This window comes from Mauremys mutica, unplaced genomic scaffold, assembly GCF_020497125.1.
Source record: "Mauremys mutica isolate MM-2020 ecotype Southern unplaced genomic scaffold, ASM2049712v1 Super-Scaffold_100113, whole genome shotgun sequence".
In the NCBI taxonomy this organism is placed as follows: Eukaryota; Metazoa; Chordata; order Testudines; family Geoemydidae; genus Mauremys; species Mauremys mutica.
Window position 1 is genome coordinate 1,422,764 of NW_025423271.1, and position 11,292 is coordinate 1,434,055.

General features: G+C 44.4%; 1 long non-coding RNA gene across 1 annotated transcript; it reads left to right on the plus strand.

Moving 5' to 3' along the window:
• Nucleotides 1-1,011: 1,011 nt before the first annotated feature.
• On the plus strand, nt 1,012-10,494 carry LOC123359392. Its single transcript, XR_006575850.1, has 3 exons — nt 1,012-1,036; nt 3,754-3,871; nt 10,385-10,494. It is a non-coding gene; the product is annotated as an uncharacterized LOC123359392 (long non-coding RNA).
• The last annotated feature ends 798 nt before the right edge of the window (nt 10,495-11,292 follow it).

Sequence of the window (11,292 nt, forward strand, 5' to 3'; positions counted from 1 at the left end):
TGCAAGTCACACTGTTAACTACCAAAGAAAGTAGGCTGAAGGACATAATGATTTGTTTAATAGCTTGTGGAGCAAGAATCTTTAGTACTACTTTCTCTTTAACCACAAAACTCCAAAACCTAAACAAACAAACAAAAAAACCCACCCTGGTATCTAGTTAGGTGATAGCACTTGAAGTAAACAACAAAGATTTGGGTTCTAACCACACTGGAGATGTATGATGCACTTATTTACAACTACACATTTCTGTGGTATTTATAAAAACCCTGAGTACATGTAAGTTGAACTACAGAATTGCTTAAGTAAATGTGTAAAATATAGTGTCTGTTCCTGGTTAGTTAAACCAATCTCACCAAATGTAGCCTAAAGGCTATATTTAGTTGCACTTCACATGTTTTAATGGTTACCAATGAATGAGCATCAACCTTACCTTGTGAGGGGAGGGGGATAAAGTACAGATACAAAGCTAGATTAAAATACATGATTTAAAACAAGATTTCTTGCTTGTTGATTAAAATCTGACTTCTGTCACTTTGATTTCAAATCAGTCCATCCTGGCAATGTGCAGCACAGGGATGTCAGAGCTGTCAGTTGTCCAGATTACTTTTAAGTACCCATTGTGTCATCAACTTTACCTGCCGGTTAACAAATCTGCCTTGAAAATGAGTTAGTAGCTGTAGGCTAGTTGATTAAACTTTTCTGTCTTGACTGAAAACGTACTTTTTTTTTATTTCAATACTTGAACCCATTGTGAGCCTAACAAAGGGACCAAACTCTTTAATAGATGGTGAAAATCAGACAGTAGCAGCCATTTGTACAGCAGCCACTGGAAAACCTGCTGCAGATATTGATTGGGAAGGTGGTCTTGGAGAAGTGGAATCCAGTTCTACTTTATTTCCAAATGAAACCATGACAGTTGCCAGTCAGTACAAACTCATACCCACCAAATTTTCCAGAGGAAGACTCATAACTTGTGTTGTGAGGCATCCGGCTTTGGAAAAGGAGCTGAGATATCCTTACACATTGGACATACTATGTAAGTATACAACAAGTTAACTATTGCTTTTATAGCTGCTGGTCTGTCATATGACAACTAGGCCTTGGAGTATGTTCCATCAGTAGATCTGCAAGCAGTGTACAAAGAAGGTCAGTATCATTGCCCCTCACACAGATTGGAGAAACAGAGCTAGGAAGAGGTGAAGTGGGTTGACCAAGGATTTGCAGCAGGCCACTGGCTGAGCTGGGACTAGAACCCAGGGCTCCCGAGACCCAGTCAGTTTCCCTACTTGCTGAGACACATTGCCACTTACCTTTTAATTAACTTGGTTTCATTACCCATTCAGATTCCTCCTATGTTTCTTCATGGACCCTTATTTTTTAACAAATTTGACTAGTACTCAGATGTTGAAGCTGAAATTTCAGTTCCTCCTCGGAAGCTTTACAGGGACTTGTTATAAGCAAAATCTGTTTTCCCATTCAACAAGCAGGGCCGCCCAGAGGGAGGGGTAAGTGGGGCAATTTGCCCTGGGCCCTGCAGGGGCCCCAAGAGCCACTCCGGGTTTTTGGTGGCACTTCGGTGGCAGGCCCTTCACTCGCGCCAGGTCTTCGGCCGCAGGTCCTTCAGTGCAGCGGAAGACTCGGAGCAAGTGAAGGACCCGCCGCTGAAGTGCTGCCAAAGCCTTGGAGCGCCGCCCGGTGAGTACAAGCGGCAGGGGTGGGGAGAGCCGCGATCGGCAGCACTTAGGCTGCTCTACCACCACCGCTTCATTCTTCGGTGGCAATTCGGTGGTGCGTCCTTCCCTCCGAGAGGGACCCACCGCTGAATTGCCACCGAAGACCTGGCCCTGCCCCAGGCCCCCTGAATCCTCTGGGCGGCCCTGTTGACAAGAATTGAGGTATTTAAAAATACTTGAAACGGTGGTTGCCATTTCTTTCACGCTTGGAATAATACAAGTCATGATATTCCCAAAGAACTTCAGTGATGAAAAATGTTATGGGGTAACTGTGCTTAACCAGATCACTCACTACACTACTGAGAGTGTTAGAGAGAGCGTGGATAATTTGAGAATCCCTCCATTTGGAAGTTTATTTTCTTTGTGTGTCTGTGTGTGTATAGATGTGTATGTGTTTTGGTTTGTTAAACTTGATGCCCCTAAAAGAAACAAGTGACAGGAGATGATAAATTACCATGCCCCCCTCCTTATTTGACCCTAATAATAATCTTTATAATTTCATAACTGCACCTTGTATCTCAGCTGTAGAAATTTGCAGAGCTTTCATCGGTTAGCAATGTTTGTGTCTTTATTGCAGCAAATAAGTTTCTGTGTATGACCAGATTGTTTTGGATTCTGCATCTTTACTACTGTTAGCATATCACAAGGAAAAAGTGTGGCACATGTACTACAATTTCAGTTCATTAACAAATACAACAATAAAAGACCTCTTTCTAGCCCTTTGCTGGTGAACTTCTGGCTACTTGAAAAACTCTGTCTTGATGGTCACAGATTAAAGCCCTAACCAATGTCGGGCTTGTTTACAGTGCCTTGCAGTTTGGATTGTGGGAGTGTGAATATCATTGCACACCAGGCGCTGAGTCCTTTTCACACTCCCATAGTCCAAACTGCAGTTTGAAGACACGGCCTTAGCATATCTCCCTCGATTAACCACTAATAATGCGGTGCTCTGATGGCCTGCTGACTTTGACAAGAGTTGCCTCCAAAATAAATTCTCCCCATTGAAGAGTAACTTGTAACTTGCCATAAAGAAGTTGAATTTCTTAAAACCTTACATTGTATGCTATGTTGGTCATTTCGATGTGCTGTTACAAACTTTAGTCCACATAACCCAAAATAGATGCCTGAAGTTGGGCTATCAAATATATGACCAGAATTTTCAAAAGTCCAGAACATATTGGGTTCCTAAGGATTCAAAATGTTAGCTTTAGGCATCCATTTTCAAACACAAACCATAACACAGTAATGGGTGTGCAGGAGAAGGGGAAAGGAAGTGTAGGTGCCACAGGATTCTTTGCTGCTTTTACAGAACCAGACTAACACGGCTACCTCTCTGATACTAGAGTAACTTAATTACTACTTCAGAAAAGCAACTGAGTGGTACAAATATTTGAAAGATACTTTCTCTATTTACTGAACATCAGGCCCCTTGCTGTAAGCTGCTCTATCAAAAAATTAAATATTTACCACCAGTTACTAGTTGTTGAGTCCTTTGAAAAGAAATAAATCAAAATTAAACACAGAATACGCTAAAGTTCCTTGCTGGTTTGACTAGTATTATTAACATAGGCACAGTGCAGATACCTACTACAGTATAAATCATTAGCCAGAAGTTACTCATGTCATATGTGCAATTCATCATTTACCACCGTGTAATATGAATTTTTTTGAATTCACAGAATCTGGCATATTTGAACTATTGAAGTTAGCACTGCATCATGCTAAAAATTGGCATTGTTGACGTAAAAACTATATAATTATCTCCGCTTGTTTCAGTTAACAAACTAAAAACGTATGGGGCCCACTGATTTGCTTCATGTTAAGCCTCCGATGGCAACTACCCATGTATACGTGTTATTTCTAAGATTTCCAGGTAGGACTACCATTGCTCGTTGGAGATTAAGCACTGCCATACTGTTAGTTAAATACAACATGTAGACACATCATTCTAAGCAATGCGTGTCTCCTTTTTAGTAATGTACTTTGAATATTGGAATGTGAAATGAATCATATTTTATAGATGCGCCTGAAGTTTCAGTAACTGGGTATGATGGAAACTGGTTCATTGGAAGAGAGCATGTTCAGCTCCAGTGTAATGCTGACGCAAATCCACCGCCCACGGAATTTACATGGACCAGGTGAGTGTTCATGAAAACAAAAGATGAATTTTCCATTTAAATACACAATCAATATTTTAATAAAGGAGAGTTTTGAAGGGTGCTACTGGCTTATGACATAGTGGAAACAAGGCCCTTTGACTGCTACTAGCTTGTCTGGTTTCAGTACATGACTAATGCACATTCTATGTATTCGAAATGACTGCTTTCCACTTAGAGCTGTTGGGTTCCAAAATGGGGACCTGCCTTGGCTCCCCTAAACTAAAATCCTAGTTTAGATCTGGTAAAAGCTGCCACCACCCAATAAGGTACGTGTATTGGGACACAGTCCTTCCCCAAAATCCTTGGGGATCCCAAGAGCCCCAAATCCATGGAGTTCTTACACCCAGGAGAAATAAACCATTCCCCCCTGCTTCCTCCCCCCTCCCTTTTCCTAGGAGAGATACCGGGATCCACTACAGAGGGATGCTTCCCTCCTCCCCTTTCCCTGAGAATCCACCCAAGGAAAGATCAACCAAGTCCTTTATAGAAAAGATTTATTAAAGAATAAAAAGAAAGTCACTGTCTCTGTAACCAAGATGGAACAATACACAGGGTCTAAATTTATCAATCTCTGGAGAGAATTCCGCCCCCTTCTTTCTCAGTAAAAGCAATAACAGTACAGAATTAAAGAAATTATATAGCAAAACACAGAATTGCAAATACAGAAATAAAAGTATAAGAATACTAGTTCCTTGCTAATACTCACTAGCTTGAATAGAAGAATTTATTGCAGAAACCTGGGAGGACTTGATTAAGATGTCTGGACTCCCTTAATTCCCAAGAGAGACTCTCTAAAAACACAAAGAACAGAAAAAAAAACTTCCCTCCACAGGGATTTGAAATTATCTTGTCCCTGATTGGTCCTCTGGTCAGGTGTCCGCAGGTACTGCTTGTTAACCCTTTACAGGTCGAAAACAAAACCTTAACCCTTAACTAACTGTTTATGACACTTGGGCTTACTGTAAGACATTGTAAGCACCTGTTGTCCAGCCTTCCTCCTCTGTGTGAGTTGAGGACGTGCATAAAGCAAAGATGCAAAAAGAACGGGATATTTTTTGAATAAAATTATATAACACTGATATTACATTGAAAATTGGGATGGAAAACACTTGAAGTATCATTTCAATCATCAAGTTTACCATGCTCTAGTGAAGAGTAAGGCACTGTATCTACTTCCAAATAAGCTGCATGAGATGGCTCCCCTCATGACTCAAAACTTAAGTCAACCCGTGCTGAGATCTGGTATCTCTGTATGGCTTCCTGTTGTGTGATAAAAGCAGTATTTCATGACTCCAATATGAATTGGATTCCTTTACTGAGAGTCCTGCTGCCTGCCATCTGTAGTCTTGCATGTTAAGTACGTTCCCCTGGAGGGAGCCACTTCCGGAGCAAATATATGGCCCTAAAAGGTAACTTCCCTTTTACTTCAACTTCACTTGATCGGTCTGTCTGAAAAGTTGCTTCCTGGATCAGTTAGAAGAAAAAAGACTAAAACTTTTGTCGTTTAGCAGTGTTAAAAACACCCTCCCCACCCCGAACAGCGGAAGTTTTACCGATGAAAAGCGCCAGTGCGGGGGTCGGCAGAGGCTGAGTGGGGCCGGCGGCTGGGACTCCAGACCGGCCGCAAGCGTGCCCCCTTACCGTGCTCGGGCTCTGCGGCTCCCGGGAGCGTGAGCCACCAGGGCGCAGGGCCCTGAGCCTGCTGTGGGAGGGGCGGCGGCTCACAGTTCCGGGAGCTGCAGAGCCCAAGTGTGGCGGGAGGGAGCCGGGGGGCGCATGGGGACAGCCGCCCGCATGCATCTGCTGCAGGAGCCCCCCAGGGGTCACCAGGCCGCAGCCCAGGCAGGCAGGCCTCCCGGCTCCTCCCTCACCACGCTCGGGTTCTGCGGCTCCTAGAACTGTGAGCCGCAGCTCCCCCCCCTTTCAGCTCTTTCCCCCCCCCCCCCACTGCCTCAGCAGCATGGGCAGGAGGGGTGGGAGAGCGCAGGTGCTCCCCACTAGTGGCGCCACCACCTTTGCAGGGCTGCTGCCCCCCTGCACCGCGCTGGCTCCCCCATGGCTGGAGCTTGCTGCTGCCGCAAACAGGACACTCTGGCTCTCTGGTCCCTCCAGAAGGCAGCTCCTCCCTGCCAAACTGCTGCAGCGGCCCAAGCCCCGCAAAGCCAGTGAGTGGACTCTGGGCAGGGGCCACCAGGGTGAGGAGGGCTTGCGGGGGGACTGTGCACCCGCCGGGGGAGTTCCGGGGGAGGGATCGCTCAGTGGTTTGAGCATTGGCCTGCTAAACCCAGGGTTGTGAGTTCAGCCCTTGAGGGGGCCACTTAGGGATTTGGGGCAAAATCAGTACTTGGTCCTGCTAGTGAAGGCAGGGGGCTGGACTTGATGACCTTTCAAAGTCCCTTCCAGTTCTAGGAGATAGGATATCTCCATTAATTAATTAAAAAATTAATTAACCTGGTCTGGGGAGCAGCCCCTGGGCACGGCTGGCCCCTGGGGTCTATAAAGGCTCCTTGGAATTTGCCCATCAATGAACCGATGTGCGTGGGATGGGGGGCAGCAAGGTGGAAGTTTTGCCCAGGGCACAAAATATCCTTGCCCCAGCCCTGCCCCAGGGGGTGCATGCACCCCTGGTTAAGAACCACTGCACTAAACTGATAAGATCTGCATTTTAATTTAATTTTAAATGAAGTTTCTTAAAAATTTTAAAAATCTTGTTTACTTTACATACAACAATAGTCTATAGACTTATAGAGAGAGACCTTCTAAAATGTTAAAATGCATTATTGGCACACGAAACCTTAAATTAGAGTGAATAAATGAAGACTCAGCACACCACTTCTGAAAGGTTGCCGACCCCTGTGCCAGTGTGAACAGTGATTTGTCGGCAGGAGTCGCTCATTGCACGACTTTTAGCAGCATGGCTATAGCGGCACAGGAATGTTGCTAAAAGCTGTGTGGTGTAGACAAAGCTTTTTAAAATTGTATTTGAAATGCAGGGTTAATAATAATAAACATACAACCAAAGTTTCTTGAATGGAACCGCCTAAACGCAGAACAAAATATGCTATCCAAGTATTACATTAAAAATAAGAAACAAATGTAGTAGTCTCAATTGGATCACATTTAAACCAGTTGGATTAAAAAAAAAATCCCCTCCTCTCCTCTCCAACATGTTAGGATGCAGGTTAAAAGTAATAAGGGCAAATAACTAATCTAGTTTTACAAGATATGCTAACCTTCTCACTAAAAGGGCTTTCATAACACTTAAACCAATTCCCAGATTAGTATCATTCCTCATGTAGTATAGACAAGTCTAATATGGTTTGTAAAAGCAGAGAACTTTAATTTCAAGAAATTGGAGATGAACTTGTATACAAATTTCTTGTAATAAACTCCTTGGCAGAAACTTAATCATGATAAGAATGCCGACTTTAAAAAGTTGAGGTTGTAATTTATTGACAGGATACTGAGCTACAATGCAGAGGGTCAGACCACTGTTATACAAGGCTGGAGAGCTGGGTCATGTGTGGGGTATTTACTTGTACTTGCTTCTGAAAAAATGAACAAAGTAGTGGCATTTGGGGAAAGCAAAGGTAGAATCTCATCTGTACCACTTTGTCCCAGAAAACCTTTCAGTTGAAGTTGATTTCAAATCTAGTTTAAATGCTAAATAATGCTTTTGAAGAAATACAGAATTGAACTGGTGCAGAATACATGTATTTTTGCGTTTTGTCCACTGAATTTTAAGATAAAGGGGCTAGGTTATATTCTCAGTAATAGTAATAAGACATGCTGAGCGATCTTAATAACCTGGAAGTAGATGGACAAATCTGTACACAACGAGGTTAATGAATCCTTGTTTGGCTGGGGAGATGACAAATGAGTGTGTATTGCAGCAGTGTGTTGTGTTCACGCAATGAAATGACAATAAAAGTCCATGCATGTACAATGAAAAGTAACATAAGTACAGATTTGTGCTTGTTTAGCCACTTGACTCCTATGATGGGAAAACTTTGAGATTGTCAAACAGGATAGCTATTAAGCTGCAGAAATAAAACGTTTCCATAGTTGTCTAGCAGTCATTGGCCTATAGTCAGCAAAAGCTCACGTGGAAGAAAGTCTGAGGATGTTCATTCACTGTACATGTTGAATTTTTTAGGGTACTGTTCATGAAAAGTAGCTGTAGCATGTGGTGTTGCATGGCAGATTGTGTTGACACTTCACTCATGGAAATACACACACACACACTCTCTCTCTCTCTCTCTCTCTCTCTCTCTCTCTCTCTCTCTCTCTTTCCCCCCCCCCCCTCCCTCCTTTGAGTAATGTCCCTGTGGGTGCTCTGTCAGTATATGCTGCCTGCTTGTGCACTCTTGATCAGCAATGTTTGTCAGTGGTGTCCGCACCTATGCCCTCTTCACCTTTATACCCCAATAAACTGCCAGTGTCTTGCAACAGAGCAGTCCGTGCCCAGCAGTTGAACTATGCAGCTGGCTACCCTTTGCTTTCTTATGCCTTTCTCATTTTAGTTTCTTTTTAGATTTATTTTTTCTGTTAGCACAAGTTCACGCTTTGAGAGGGTTCACCCCTTCTCTCCTGTGGGTCCCTGTTCTCTCCCTCACCTCCGCCTTCAACTCCCGACCCTCATCCGCAGCCCCAAGTGTGGGTTAGGTTCTAGACCCTGGACTTCAAACCTTCCCATATGTGCCATAAGTCCTTCCCTTGGAGTGATGGAGATTCAGCCTGCCTCTCTGCTGCTTGGGAGAAATCCACATTCCCTCTAAATGTAAAGTCTACTTAAGATTTAAAAACAGATCTAAAAAATTGAGGTAGGAAAAACATACATTCCTATTTATGTAGTACTTTTTGAGACTCAGGTGGTGAGTCAGACCCAAATATATTGGTTCTTTGGACCAGCTCTGCTTCGGCAGTAACCAAAGACACTAGACTTCCCAAGGAAAGACCCTATTCTCCAGAATCAGACGAAAAAGGGAAAGTCACTTCCTTGATCTGGGTCTTGGACCTCATGTCCAAACACAGATATTTCTGAGGCTCCCTTTCCTGCAGTACTGTGACCACAGGAGCATACCTAGAAGTCATCTAGAGAGATTCTGACACTGGCATCCGACTCAGCCTTCATTTTGAGATTCGAAGGCAAAGTCCTTATTGGTACAGTCTTCCATAGCCAGAAGTGAAAAGTGTACCATACCTATTCTGGTGCTGCATCCGGCACCACCCCATATGCTTACTCCTGAGAAAACACATTCACACGTCCTAGTACCGTCCAGGCTCCTATCTTACAAAGACGTCCGAATCCTCAAAGAGCCCGAATCACCATTATTGAAAGGTACTGAGAGGCGCTCCGCCAGGGGTGGCTCCAGGCACCAGCACGCCAAGTGCGGCAAGCCACGGGGGGCACTCTGCCAGCCTCCTAGAGCCGCCCCTGCGCTCCGCACTGGTACCAACTCATTTCTCTGAGCTTGCTTACCCTCCATCCTCTTCTTCGATGGTGACTCACCCTGTGGTAGCAACACCATCCCCACAGAGGCTCTGAATTTAATTCTGTTGACAGGATTTGGAGCTAAACTGGTGATAAAGTTGGTCTGTTTTTAAGATTGCTCATTCTTGTAAATGTGTTTGGAAAATGTGTCCTTCAAGCCTTACTTCAAAAGATGGAAGATGATTTATTTACAGCCTACAAACCTGCAGAAGAGCACAAAAGACTCCTCATGAGGGCATTCTGCGCCAAAAAATTCTACATACAATATTTTAAATAATTGTCAAATAAATGTGGAGGCTCCAGCATGGTGTGGGGAGCTCGGGACACTGGCTGCACAGAGATGGAACATCACTGTGCAGCTCCACCGTGCCTCCCCTCCCCCCGGGACACAGACTGAGTGGTGAGGCTGCACCCAACTGTGACATAGTGTGCCCCAGAAACACCCCAGGGCCCTACCCTATGTGCCATATGCAATAGGGCAGGCAAGATCCAGGGGTGGAGCTTAGTGTGGGGGAATCCAGGTGTGGGTTGGGAGGGTTCGGTGTGGGGCAATCTGGGTGCGGGAGGCTTAGTGTGAGATCTGGGTGCGGTGGGGGGAGATCTGGGGACTTGTTGGACAGTTCTGGGTGCAGTGTTAATGGAACTCTGCAGGAGGGTCCAGGTGCAGCTGGTTGGGGCTTGGTAGGGTGGGTTGTGGGGGAGGTGCAGGGGGAGTGGGGCTAGTCAGGAGGATTCTGGGTATAAGGGGATCTGGATGCACGGGGAGCAACTCCCTGTGCAGCGATTCCTCTCTCTGCAGCTGAAGAGCGATGGCTATAGGAAGTATGGGGGATGAGACGGGGAGGGAGAGGAGGGAGTTGGCAGAGCTTCCGACAGCTGGGGGAGAAATGTGGGGATGGGTCTAACATGACCCCAGATGCCATACAGGGGAAGAGGAGCCACCAGCCAGGTCAGATAATACATTTTGCATTTATTTATCTATTTATTGTCTAATTCAGGTTGGATGGGCAATGGCCTGAAGGTTTAATGTCTTCAAATAATACTCTGCATTTCAACAGTCCGTTGACTTACAATTATGCTGGGACTTACGTCTGTAAGGTGACCAATTCCCTTGGACAAAGAAGTGATCAACAGACGATCTACATTTTAGGTGAGTTGTTGTTTCTCCCTTCACTTCCTAAGCATGCTTAGTTTAAAATCCTGTGTCAGAAATTGGATTAGGTGTCTAGTTGAATGCGTTTTTTAGCCATGTTCTATAACAGATTATCTAAAACTCAGAGTTGGGGGCGGAGGGAAGAAATGTTCTAAAACCCAAACTTAAAACACTTTCCTGAGGGAGTCTGGTTTTATTCCTTTATCCTCAGCTGAGCTGTTCAGAATAACAGTGTCGCCTCTCACAGCTCACACACTCCTATGGAGCAAGCATAAAGCTAATTACAAGGGGCAGAAATGGTCAGCGCACCTTGCTCCACCTGCCCCTTCCCGTCTGTGTGGTACTCTCTTGTGGGTGGGGTATTGCTGGTGGCAGACTTTTTGTTAGTATTTAAATCAGGAAAACACTTATTCCAGGGTTTCCGATGGTAAAGAATCTCAGGAGCAGACAGAAGTGCCATGTTATCATAGTACACGTTCCTTTGAGTATAGCAGCATATTGAAAGAGTACCATGGCCTAATGAAGATCATACGTAGTAGCATCAGTAGTAGAGCTGAGACCCAATGTTATTATATTACCATGATGATGGGGGTAAACAAAATGGAATTACTTACTTTTACCAATAGGTGCAAATGTTTCAATTAACGGGTGGTAGCAGTATTCAGAACATGAACTATACATTCATTTTATTCTTTTTATGTTCTTGAGAGCAAATCTATATGGTAAGGTCTGAATCCATTCTTATCTCAGTAG